Source organism: Ursus arctos, unplaced genomic scaffold (assembly GCF_023065955.2).
Source record: "Ursus arctos isolate Adak ecotype North America unplaced genomic scaffold, UrsArc2.0 scaffold_1, whole genome shotgun sequence".
Classification (NCBI taxonomy): Eukaryota; Metazoa; Chordata; class Mammalia; order Carnivora; family Ursidae; genus Ursus; species Ursus arctos.
The window spans coordinates 36,701,840-36,715,742 of NW_026622763.1; the positions used below are offsets into that span (position 1 = coordinate 36,701,840).

Below are 13,903 nucleotides of genomic sequence, written 5' to 3' on the forward strand. Positions count from 1 at the left end.
GATTTCTCTTCCTTTTTTTTTTTTTGCTTCGGTATAGCTAGCTATGTGCTGTATGTTATTCTTTAAGATGCACTATAACATTGGTATGTCCCAAATATTCACAATTTGCTACACTGTGGGGAGAGTAAGGTTACAAAGGAAAGAAACAATACATCAGAGTATATTATTTGAGGTCTGAGTATTGCCCAGTTGGTTTGGAACCTGCTAGATACTTGAGACCAGTATAATATCTATACATCTCTACTCACATGCACACACCCATATATATATATAATAAATGCATGTATATATGCATGTATGTGTGTCTCGAATTTTGCCCTTTCTACAAGTAATGAAAAAGCAAGAAATATTTTAGCTCTCATTATTTTCTGCCAATATCATTTCAATCTTAAAATGCTAATTATTTTGAAAAACTATAGCAATTTTGAAAGTAACATTGACAGTGACATGGATATGTTCAAGCTTTATACTAAGGTGGGAGATATTACATAATAAAAAATCTCCCACGATGGTGTAACGTTTTGTCCAAGGAGCAGGAGAAGGCAAGACTTTTAATCTTTGTACACCTATCACATACCACTTTTCAATTTTAGGGGAGATACTTAATCCCTATAAGCTTCTTTTCCTTCTCTGTAAAGTAAGAATGATGTAATAACCACCTCAGAGCTGCTTGCTGTATTACTATTGTTTTTATTATTAGTGCTCCAGTTTAAAAATTAAGATTTTTAAGGACAGTGAGTAAAGATTTAAATCAGCAATCTATATCTGGAATTTGATTTCTGTGGACTATTTTATGGTTTAAATCCTCCAATTATTTTTTAACTTAAAATCGAATGATGTCATAATATATTTCTAGTATACCATTTATTGATAAATAATGAAACCAATTGCAAAAGTTTTTAGTTCAATAAATCTTTACATTTCATCTTTAATTTTTATTCATCTCATTTAATGAAGTAATAATATATTGTAAGGGCTTAAACAGCAGATGTTGCAATTTTTGATTTATTTCTTGTAGCATCTGTTTCTATCTTTGACACATCTGTTTACTTATTACTTATTGTTATTCTAATCACTGACATGAGTGAGGTTTCTGTTTCACTTGATGGTCTTAGAAATTTTTCATTAGGCCAGTCAGTTGATTGATTGATTGATCTATATATCTATCATCCATCCATCCATCCATCCATTAATTTTTCCTATTTATCCCTAGTTTGTGTTTCTTAAGAATGAGAAAATTTCCCTACAAAACCAGTGCAATTAAGAAAAAATATTAGGAAATTTAACAGTGATAGAATACTACCATTTAGCTCATAGTCCATGCTCAAATTTCATCTGTTGTCCTAGTAATTTCCATCGTAGCTACCCTCCACACACCCCCCGCCCCCACCAGACCCATTCAACATCAGATTATGCCCTTCACTTGTTTACTTGTCTCCTCAGTCTCAGGATGGAATAGTTCTTCAGCCTTACTTTGTGTTCTTGACCTTGATACACTTGAACAGCATAGGCCAGGTATTTTGTAGAACATCTCTCAATTTGGATTCATCTGAGGTTTCCTTTTTCATTAACCTTTTGATTTTTGGCTTCTACATATGGGCATCTTAAGAGAATCCTGAAGTGGGTTGTTTTGAAAATATCTCTGTGTATGGACTTAACTGATACATCTTCATCAGATTTCAGAGGATTTTGGTTAATAAATAGTGTCCTACATAAGGTCATTAGGAGTTTGGTACATAAAATTGTTCATTAAGACTGCAGATTTTATCATTTCCTACCCCCCTTTTTTTAAATTTTTCTTTTTTCTTTTCTTTTTGTTTTGTTTTGTTTTGGTAACAATGAACTAGCAGAGAATACTTTCCACAGAAAGTGTGAAAACTTGACTGGAGACTGAATTTCTTATTTTGAGATTGCCATTTATAGAGAAGAGATTAAAATCTGCTTCTTCTTGACCTCTTAATTAAACCTGTTTCTAGATATAATTTAGCAAGACAAACAGCAAAAACATTACTCATAATTTATAGAATTATTTTGTGGAAAATTTATCTGACATTTTGTTTGTGTATGTGCCCTAACTAATTAAATCCCACACTGTTCAAATTCTGTGAAATCTGTCTATATTTCCAGACCTCTCTGAGCCTGGCAAAAATAACAGAAACATTTTTATGTCCATTTGATCATTTATATCTTACTGAGATATATTTAGATTCATCTTTAGGGATGTTTCCTCCTTTATCCTTCCATTCACAATCAAGTTTTCTTTCTCATAATATTTATTGTTCATAATAAGACAGATATAATATTTTAGGATGTTCTGAGATAGCAACAATACCATTTTTACCTCTCATGTTTTTGGTACATAGTCTTATGAATAAACATATACACAGTGTAATTTTCCATCATGTTTAACATTAAAATACTACGTTCATATCATTCATTCATTCATTCATTAAACAAATAATTGAATGTATGCTGTGTGCTTGGTAGTATTTGAACTGTTGGCAATATGGTGGTGACCAAGACAGCCAGAATCTCTTTCCTCATGGAGGTCTTATTCTCAGTGGAGTGGGCAGATGGCAAAACAAGAAAAATAAGTAAGCAAGCTATTATTATCAGGTAAAATGTGTCAGGAATTAAAACCACTACAAAACCAGATGATGTGATAAAGAGTGCATCTCGGGGCACGTTAAGTTGACAGAGAGTTCTCTCTGACGTGACACCTAAGCAGAGACCTGACTGTCAAGAAGGCCCTCCTGGGCCTGTCTGGAGAAACAGCATGACCGGCAAGGGTCCTACATTGCGAATCAGCTTGATTAATTCCAGAAACGAAAAGAAGGCAGAGGTGGTTGGAGCAGAGTGAACAATGGGAGACTGGAGTGAGAGGTCAGAGAGGTGGAGGGGTCATCTCTGCATTACAAATGACTGTGCTGAGCCAATGGGAAGCATTGGGATTTGATTAAAAAGCAAAGCCTGTATTTATAAGGTAGACATCTCAAATTGTGTATAACAAACAAAATACACTTTTTCCCCCTAGTGGGTTGCCTTGTAGTTTATTTAAAAATGAGTGACCCTAATGCCTTAGAATGCATAAAACTTTAGGCAGTTACCACTTTTTTTTTTTTTTTGTATTAGTGGTAATATCCATCTCCCCCTTCCCCAACACACACACACACACACACACACACACACACACACACACACACACACACAAAGTTGCTCACTTCACAGGAGTCCTCTGATAAGAATCTTCTGGTCTCTTTTAGTTTTTGCTTCTTCCCATTCCTCTAGTCTCAGCAGGAGTGATGGTGGTGGTGGTGGGAAATGAGAAGCTTCTAATTTCCTTGAAAGTTTTAGCTTTCAGCTCAGAACTCACAATAATTACTTTCCTTACTTCCTTGGAAATACTCCTCAGTGATTAGACTCCAGCATTGGTGCCTTCCTTGCTTCAAATGATTTTGGATTTTCACTCCCAACAAGGAGCACAAGCTTTGCCACTTGGTTAATAACCTTTGCTTCTTTACTGGTCCAGCAAATTCCTAAACCTTTGTTACCTCTAACTCTGGCTCCCTTTGCTTCTTTTCCCAGGAGAGAGAGCACTGCTAGAGGCAAACAGCATTGCAGATTTGGCTCATTAGAACTGGATGCTTTCAAACTTCAATCTGCTCTCTGCTGCTATTTGGCAGGCTTTTTAATTGTCTTTTCTGTACTCCCAGGCTCTCTCCCTGTGGGAGCTATTTTAGACCTTTTCTCTCTTTCCATGCCCCCAGTCCCAGCTGTCCTATCCTTTCCCTGGCATATCATCTCCACCTATTCTATCAAAAAGAATGTGACACTTCAATTTTTATACATTTTTTTTTTTTACTCTCCTTATCCTTTTCTCATAATTGTCTTCTCTTTCTCTTTCTGGATGTCTGTGTGGAAAAATGTTCTTATTCTTCTCAAAACCGTGTCCCTTATAGCTAGTTCTGCCTCCTCCTTCCACCCCACCCCGCTGGTGGCTCAAGCTTCTATAATTAACATATCTAATACCTAAAATCCTGTTGACTGTATTGGCTCCAAGACATTTCCAGCTCTTTGAAAAGATACAAAACCCATTATTTGTCCTTTTATACTCAAGGTTCTTCCCTGAATTCAGAGACATCACGTTCTCCCTCTCTTTCTTTTTCTGCCTCTTCTAGTTTGTGTTTTCCAATAGTTCCTTGCATCCTGCCTCACTGCCTCCTCCTCTTTCCTGTAAATGTTAATCTCTGCCATTGCCTTCTTTCTTTTCAAATCTAGATACTCACCTCCCCCCCCCTTTTTTAATATATTCACAAAATACAAGTCCACCATTCCTTTTATCTTCAGCTATGAAATCTCTCACCAGTTATAGTCTTGTAGTTATTGTTCATTTCCAGGACACTTTCCTAACTTGGATGCCACTGTTTTAATTCAGAGTCAGCTTGTCCAAATACCAAATCATCATCTTACATTCCGATTACATCCCTATTTTGGACAGTTTGTCACTATTAGTGTTGGTAGTAGTATCTCAGACCCCCCCACTTCTTTCCCTTTTGAGATCCAATTGTTCATTCCACAAATTGCTATTGAATAACTATTGTAGGCTAAACACTATTCTGACCCTAGGGGACACATTAGTTAACAACAACAACAAAAATTCCAGCCCTTGTGGGTACATATATTCTTATGTAGGAAACAGAAAACAAAATGAAACGTTTCATCTGGAATGTTGAACGTGATCAGTGCTGTGGAGAAAATAAAGCAAGGCAAGAGGGATTGGGAGCATTGGCAAATAAGGGTGGGCTGCAATGAGAAGGTGAACTTTGAGACCAAACACCGCATCTTAAGTAGAGCTGAAGAAGGGCATTGCAGGTGTGGGTATTAGTAAAGGCTCCCAAGGAGCAGGGTACTGGTTGCCCCTCTCTCTTATTGATGTCTCTCAATTCAATTCTTCTTTAAGCCCAGATAATAATCCTTCTAAATCACAGTACTTGTCTCAGGAGTGGATTTAGGATCTCTGCTTACATGCAGATTACACACTATTGCCCAGCAAATTTGCTTACAACACTACTTCCATGATATATCTGTGCTCAAAAATCCCGAAAGACTGCCATATCAAAATGCGTGTGTTTCTTCCTGAGAAAATTAGGCTGCTCTTCTTTACTGTAATGTCCATACACTGATGCTCACTCTTGACTCCCATGTCTACTGAAATACCATTTTCACTGCCATATTTATTCAGTCTTCCCTGAATATGTTTTTCTTTAGTCTATACTTTTCTTTAATAATTCACTTTAAAAAGCTGTTTTTACTAAGAAAGGGTTATTAAATACATGCTCATTATAGAACAGATAAAAACCACAAATATGCAAAATAAAAGCTGCTCAATTTCAACCACTATACTGTTACCTTATTGGTCATTAACCTTTCAGGTGTCTGCATTCAGATATATTGTCAATATGCTACATGTGCTGTTTTATAACTTAGTTAATGTATAATATATTATTAACATCTTTCACATCAAATTATAATTCTACACCATTAGTTTCAATGGCTTTATTGTATGCTAATGTATGCTTTCTCCTAGTCTGAGATTTTTGGGCATTTCCTTTTAATAATGTAAATATTTTAGAGTTCATAGTTTAATTTATTTACCAACAACTTTCTGTAAGTTCCTAGATATGGGATTCTTGGATGAAGAGGCATACAAATCTGTTAGTTTTTAATGTGTATGTTAAGATTGCTATCCGGAAAGTTGGTAATAATTTACAACTGTGAAGGTGCCCATTTCCTCATACCCTTGCCAACAGTGGATATTATAATTGATTTTTTTTCTTTTTTTGCCAATCTGACATTATTTTATTCTTTAAGATTACTAGTGAGGTTGTATCAATGGGCTACTAGTTTTATTTCATGAATTCTCAGTTCATATTGCTCATTTGCCTGCATTTCCTTTTATGTGTAAGTTACTTGCATAACTAGAACATTCTTATGAGCAACCATGTCACCAGTATACAGTAGTCTGTATACTATTGTAAAAATATTTTCTTTATGTATATATATGTATAATTTTTCACCTTCACACTTATGTGCTTTATTATATCTAAACTTCTAAGACTGATTGAGGACTTTTTTATGGCTATTTATGTAATATTTCATAGATCCCAGTAAACACTTCTGATCTGTTGTTATTTTTAACTGATTTTAATAGAGTTGCTCTCTTTTTATAAGCTTGCTTTCTGAGTCACAAATTGTTTCATACAGGAAATCAATCAATACATGCTTGTTGATAATCCATGTTATATTAAGTGTAAGATAGCATAGAAATGATTAAGGAAGAAGCCCACATCCACAGGGAGAAAGAAGTTGAGTCACACTGCGTATTAACAGTGTATGCTCAAACAGATGTGTGTCAGGCCTATGTAGGGTCCTAGAATAGTGATGACTGATGGATTTGTTCTTAAGAAGGTCTGAGAAGGCTGTCCCTAGAGGAAATGGCATGAGCTGAGACAGGAAGTGGAAGCAGAAGGTCATCAGGTGGGTAAAAATTGCTGGGCATTCTGGCCAGAGGGACAGAAAGTGAGACTTCATTTTGTTGAGTCGAGTGATTTGGTATGGTCAGAGTATAGAAGAGTTGGAGGGGAACTGGCTGGGGAGGAACCTATCTGTGAGTTATAATTTGGACCTGATTCCACAGGCAATAAATCCCTTGAAAGATTTTAAGCAGTAAGATGCCATGATCATATTTGCATGATTGAAAGGTCTTTCTGGTTGCAGGTGGAGGATGGATTGAATGGGGCTGAGACCGGAGACAGATCAGTTATTAGGCTGTTACAGTAGGCCAGACCAGAGGTAATTGGGTCCTGAGTGAAATTGTCTGGCTCAGGCAGCTATGTGACTGTTGAAAATAATGGAAAAAAGCCTCTGGTTTCAAAGCTGTTAGTTGTGATTAGACAGGAATGGGGAAAGGGCCCCAGGATCCTTTCCACCGAAGTTCTGCAGACTACTTAGAAGCAGAGGCACCCAAAGAAACAGAAAGATAGAGAAAAATATATAAAACAGCACAAATAAGACATTGGCTCTTCTCCTTAGTAGTTAAAAACAGTTTGAAACTTTCTAATGAATAAATCACAGAGCAGAAGTTCAACTTTGAAAAATTGAGATGTGCCTCTAATTTTCCCCTACACTTGTAATCATTACACTATTTAACTTTTTAATTGTAATTAATCATTAGTCGTCAGTGATCTGTCAGAAAATAGTGATCAGCAACCCCCCTCATAGTAACTGTAAATGAGGTCTTCTGACCATTGGGAATTTTATTTCTCCTTCCTCATTGCAGGTTCTAAGTCACTAGCGTCGAGCTCCTCATAACTGTTGTAGCCAGGACCTAAATCAAGGGCGACTTGTTTAACTCTTTGGTTTTCTTGTTCCTGCCCAGATTGCTGTCACCTTTTGAAGTAATTTTTCGTACCTTATCAGCTAAAAGCCCATGATATTTGGATCTGTATATACTGGAAATGTCAAAGTACATTCCTCCCAGTAACTTCTATGATTAAATATTTGTTAAGTATTTATTGCTTCTTCATTGTGATTTTTTTCTTCCTTTTTTAGACACCCTTTTTCGGTAAATTGTTGAATCAAAATAAAGCTCAAATTTTAGGGTGCCATGCTTCTTTTTTTAATCGAAGGCCTTAATTTTCACGAGCAATTCCTAAATGAAATCCAACTTTATCAGAATTTTCTTTTGATAGGCTATTGTAGGGGTCTTTAATGTGCTTTATAAACTTAATGCCTAAATGCTGAAACAAGACAGTTGAATGCTTTCTGAGGCATGGGGCTTTCAGTGCTAAAATCAAGAGTCCTGGGACGCCTGCGTGGCTCAGTTGGTTAAGCGTCTGCCTTCAGCTCAGGTCATGATCCCAGGGTCCTGGGATCAAGTCCTGTACTGGGGGGCTCCTTGCTCCATGGGAGCCCACTTCTCCCTCTGCCTCTGCCTGCGACTCTGCCTGCGACTCCCCCTGCGTGTGCGCGCTCTCTCTCTCTCTGATAAATACATAAGATCTTTAAAAAAAAATAAATTAAAAAACCCAGGAGTCCTGAGCAAAATGGGGTATTTGGTCATCCTACTCAATAGTCAGGAATGTTAGTTACGCCTTCCTAAATGCCTGCTTCAATTTAATTGAGAAGTTTACTTTATTTAATAGTGGACTAGGTTTTTTTCAAACTCATGATTGGAGTTACCCCACCATTTTCTTTATTCCGCCTTTGTCAGCACTGGAGTCCCAAAAATGCTTTTTAAGAGTATTTTCACATATGTTATTTTCTTGATCATTTTTACTGCTGTATTTTATAGAACGTTTAATTAATACAATCGTAGCATATTAGATGGAAGTTTCTCATTTGCTTTGCAGGAGGTTGGTCTGGGTTAATTCCTGGGGGTAAGGTGGGTTAGGGAGGGTAAGACAAATTTGTTAGAATCTAACCTATGGCTGATATGAATAAAGTAAGTCAGCAAACTTTATAGATAATCTACCTAATTGTTAAATATAGGTAGGAGAATTATAATTGGGTAAAGCAGTTTTGGATAAGATGTGGCATAGTCCGATGACCAGGAACTTCACAGTTTAAACATTTACCAAATCACCCTCAGAGATTTTTCAGTGTGAAGTTTTGGGACTGTGTGTGTTGAAATCCCATGGTATACTTATTAAAATAGTGACTTCTGGGCTTCTGCCTACATTTACAGTGTTCAAATGTCTAGTGTTTGTGGCTCAGGAAATTTGCATTTTTATAAGCACCCAGGTGATTCTTACTGAGAACATTACATTTTGAGAATGCCTCAATCCAGCAACTAGGAAAGCCACTTATAGCTACTGAATTAACTACCCCAACTACAGTATCTTGGCCTAATCCACCACACTGACATGTTGTAAAAATGAAACCTTAGCTCTTTAAATTTCTGAGGTCTTCAGAGATGAAGCATTGTGTCAATTCAGACTGTACTGATCAATGTAGCCATATGCAAATTAATATGGGTAGAAAAGCAGTGAAAATCAGGAGTATGAATTAAAATGCATTGCTACACATCATCAGAAGCAAGAACAAGATGTGATAGCTGTTGTGGAACATCGTGTGAAGATGTAGTATAAATGCCAAGCAAGGATGTTAGTGCCATTTACTGATGGAGAGAATTCTGATCACTAGAATTGCAACACATGTATTAGACCAGAACACTGTCTGTGGTTATTTTTTGTTTCATAGGAGCGAATATCATTTTGCTTGCTGTAAAGTTCAAAAGAACAATTTCACAATTGTATACTAAGACTAACACAGGCTCTTAGTCATTAGAGCTGAACTATTTGAGAGTTTTCTGGGATAAATTTTATAGAGATTGCAGAGATTAAATATGAATGTAAATATGTTTTTTAATAACAGGTGGTAATGAGTGCATATGACCTGAGATCCAGGTAGACTGAGTTTATTTTGACAAATCAGGATCACCAGGCACAATTTGACACAGCTTCGTTTCGATTCGTTAGTGCTTTGTGATTTCTATGCCGTAGGCTCTGTCTGAAAAAAAACTAAGATCATTGGCCCATTCGGCTCAGGAGAGCTTAGAACTGAAATTCAAGTAGAAAGTCCTTGTGGCTCTTGAAAATAAATGTTGAATGAGATAAAAGTCATATAAAGTTATTGTATAAATGATGGTATTTTAATATCTATTAATGATGATAACAGAACGCTGTCACAAAATTGATAAGGTCCTGTCTGGGGCAGAGGAGTAAGGAGGAAAATAATTTTTTTGTTGTTCAAAGGTGACTTACTCTTGGAGCATTACCTTCATTGTATTGATTATGTATGGGTCGTATTTGTTGAACCTCCTGTGCCAAAAATATACTCATAGCCTGAGAATAGCTCATGATCCATTCCTGCTGCCTAGTTTAGAGAAGAGTGATGTCTAGACCATTTCAGAGAGATAATTAGATCTTAAAGGCTTTTGGAGAAAGAGCATCTTAGTCTCCCTTAAATTACTGTCAAACAGTTTTGGTATGCCTCTAAATTAATTTTTAATATCATTTAAGCCCTTTATTTTATTTTAATTTTATTTTTATTTTAGATTTCTTGTCATTTAAGATGGAAAATGTCCTGTTCTTAGATTTCAGAGCCATCTTTAGTCACATGCAGTACCAACTCGGTTCTGTACCTCCACATTTAGATACAGGTGTAATCGGATTTCTTAAAAGGACAACTTTCTTCCAGATACACATAATATGAGGGGATCAGTTTGGGAAGGGACGAGTGCGTGGTGCTTTGATGACTAGAGAAGGTTTAGACCTTATGAACTGAATGTCTGTTTGTGTATGAGCTCTCAACATTTTTTTTTTTTTTTAGTACTTTCTCTGTGCTGAAGGTTTACTTTCTGACTCATGCTCCTGATTCAGCAGTTCCCCAGAAATGGCTCCAATCCTTCCATATTTGGCAGCACTACTTAGAGAATGTAGAAAGAAAATGATGTAGCCTCTTTGTATATGTGTATTTATTCAGATTAGCATTATCGGTTCCAAAAATGTCTTCACATGTGTTATCTGTTTCTTCCTGGTTTTGCTTTGCTCTACATTTCTCCCAGTGGCCTTTTTTTCAAATATGCTTCATTACTCTCCATTTTGCATTTTTATACATGAAATGCAAAGCTTTCCTACATGTATAAGGCTTATTCTCTTCATGTAGTTAAGATTTTAATATGTTATAGCCTGTAAATTGTAGGTTGCTAATGCTTCACAATAGTTCTTTAGGATGAAGTTTAAGTGTTTTAAGTTTTTCAGGCTAACTCGCTAAAATTGGGGACAGACTTTCGTCCAGAACTTTTTATGTCCATCCAATGCAGTAAACTGATGGTCTTTTGCTTTTAATTCAGTTATTGAATATTGTTTAAATTCAGTCTAGCCAAGCTGAATTTTGCTTATCTTTAAATGTGTCTAAAATGTACTATAGGAAGGCCCCGAACCTTTATAGAGTGCCCTCTTATCTTCCAAGTTCTACTAGACCAGTAGTACAGATACCAGTTAAAATATTATTTCTTATTCAAATTGACCATTTAATTATATGTGCCTGATATGATGTCTTTCCTGGTTTGGAGATGCTTGGGAAAATCTAATATGCTACTTTTTGCTTTGAAGAAGCATATTTCCTCCTTTACACTGGAAATCATAATAACATCGGAACCGGAAAAAGTTGAGAGGAAGAAGAAAAGAGACACATTCATGATTTTTGAAACAACTGTCATATAATTGAATAGTAGAATTGGAATGATAGAATTACAAAGATAAAATGCTTCTTAGTGATAATCTAGTTAAAACTTTCCATTTTAGGGAAATGGAAAGCATGATTCAGTGAGGTAAAACAACTTGCTTATCTTTTCAGAAGCAGTTGGTGGAACAGTCTGGAATATGCTTTTGTGCTTTGACTTTTATTCTGGCATTCTCATTGCTAACAATGATTCAATTATTTAAATGCATTTCTGACTTCTCTAATTTAGCATAATTTATAATGATGGAGACTATATTTTGTTAAGACATGTCAAGGATTTTCTATTACTGGGGTCGAAGTTTTAGATCAGATCAGCTAGTTGCTTAGCTGAGCAGAGGGGAGGGCAATCAATAGATTTATGCCTTATAAATCGGTCTGGTCTTGAACAGCATTGCCAAGTCCTTTTTTAGGCAAATACAATAAGAGAAAGAGAAGACTTGCTATGTTTCAGGCCCTGAGTGATATTCATATGGCTAAAGACAGAGTACATATGGGGTAATGGAGTGACGGGGTTTCAGATGATGGTCGTAGAAAAGTGAAGGCTGGAAAATATAGTACCTTTAAGTCATGTATGTGTTTGTACTTAGTTGTTGTGAGTAATTGGGAGCCACAGATGGCTTTTAAGCAGGAAAGTGACGTGATCACAATTGTATTTTAGGAAAAATAATCACTCTGGCTGACCATGGGCAAAACCAGAGATTGGTGGATCTGTTAGGGTGCTATTGCAGTAATTCAGATGAGAGTTGGGAATCTGTTGCTTAAGGAAATTGGGAGAAGCACCCACTTTTGACTAGATTATGAAGGAAGATTTGTTGAGAACTTGAAGTTTATAAACTTTCCTGTTGCCCTTGATGAAGTTTGATGCCTGAAGATGAAGGAGAAGATACCAGTGAAGAAAGAGTGTAGGCTTGGGGTGTGAAGATGCAGGGACTACATAGCCCAAGAGCTTCCAACTTCATATTTGACTGAAGCGTGTGATGTAGGAAGTATGGGTAAAAGGTAAGGGCGGAGAGGTGAGAGAAGGTTGTGGATGGCCGAGAGTGCCAGGACTTCAATTTATCAGACAGAGAAAAAGGCAGTACAGGTTTTGAGCAGATGATCAAAAACTACAATGAGGCTTGTACTTAAGATATCCAGATTATAATGTATAAAATAAACAATACTGTATATAACATTGTCTTTCTCACTTCATTTAGCTTTTGAAAAGACATTTTACATCAGTGTGATATGTACATTTTACATATCAGATGAGATACGCTAAATTATTTTTTTAAACAAAAGTTGCACAAATTTATTTTAAAAATGTTTAGATATTTAAAATGAATTTGTCTTTAACATCATCTTTTAAAGATCCTCTACACAGCGATATGAAAAATAGTGTTAAATTAGAAGTGGAATTTAAAAACATTTTTTAGAAGAAATCTGTGAAGATATTCAAACTCATTCAATTATTCATTTGTACTCTAGTGTAACATGAAGTTCTAGAGGCTTTGAATTAAGCCCCGTTTGTCCTTCAGAGTTCTTTAAGAAATAATATTATGGCTCTGTGAAGAAAAAAATCTCAGAAATTTGATATGTGTTAAAATTAGATGAACACTTTGAAAATAAAATGACAAATTTTATCATATGGAGATCAGTCTATTAGTGATAATATCCAATTAAAAGATACTATGAGTATCTGAAATTACAAAATGTCGATGTCTGTGTACATATATGTCTTCTGATGAGCACATCTAAGGTTAACCAAGAGTTGCTATTATGACCATTATTGCTATTATGTTATTATTATTTTGATCTGTGTTGTTGTAAGAGTAACAATTCAGTAGGTACTGAATATAGACAAATTCTGAACTATTTTAAAAACAAATACATTTCAACTTGATTTGGGGGAAAAAAAGATCTAGATAAGTCCATTTTTCCAAGGGCTGAAGGATTTTCTTCTGCTGTGTTACCAAGGTCGATCTAAGTTGTTATGTATTTCCTACTCAGGCAGTGGCTTTTACTCTGCAAGCAAAAGTGAGTAGAGAGCAAAACCTTGAAAAGTGCCTCCTTCTCTAACTCATTTCATTTCTGAAATAATGCCAGCAGTTATATGCCATAGGAATGGGTTGATTGTTTTTGTGCGTTAAATTTGCTATGCCCCTATATAATACTGTTTCAAGTTGGAAAATGAGGATCTTAACTGGTCGGGAGAATAAAATCTGACGTAATGGGTGAAAGTAAATTCTATATTACTGTTACATTACCCATGTAATGTAACATTCTTTATAAATATAAGTAAATTCACATTCTTTATAAATATAAGTAAAATGTTACTTTTTTTTAAACCTACATATATATTTTAATGCAGAGCTGACACACAGAGAAGTATTATCTGACTCTGAAGAGTTTTTAATGACTCATCTGGGCTTTTAATGTTTCCCATAGGAGATTCTTTTGCTGCTTAATGGTCCATGTTTCAAAATAATTTTCTTACATTTAAAAATCTCCTTTGAGAAATATAATTTCATTGGTAATAACATCCTCTATAGCCTTTTTTTTTTTTTCAAAATCAAATCCTTCATATTGTTACTAGTTTGATCACATTCCTGCCCTG

General features: G+C 35.7%; 1 protein-coding gene across 4 annotated transcripts in view; it reads left to right on the plus strand.

Moving 5' to 3' along the window:
- KCNJ3 (potassium inwardly rectifying channel subfamily J member 3) overlaps positions 1 to 13,903 on the plus strand; it is a 148,839-nt gene that overhangs the window by 12,141 nt on the left and 122,795 nt on the right. The gene's annotated exons all lie outside the window — the stretch shown is intronic.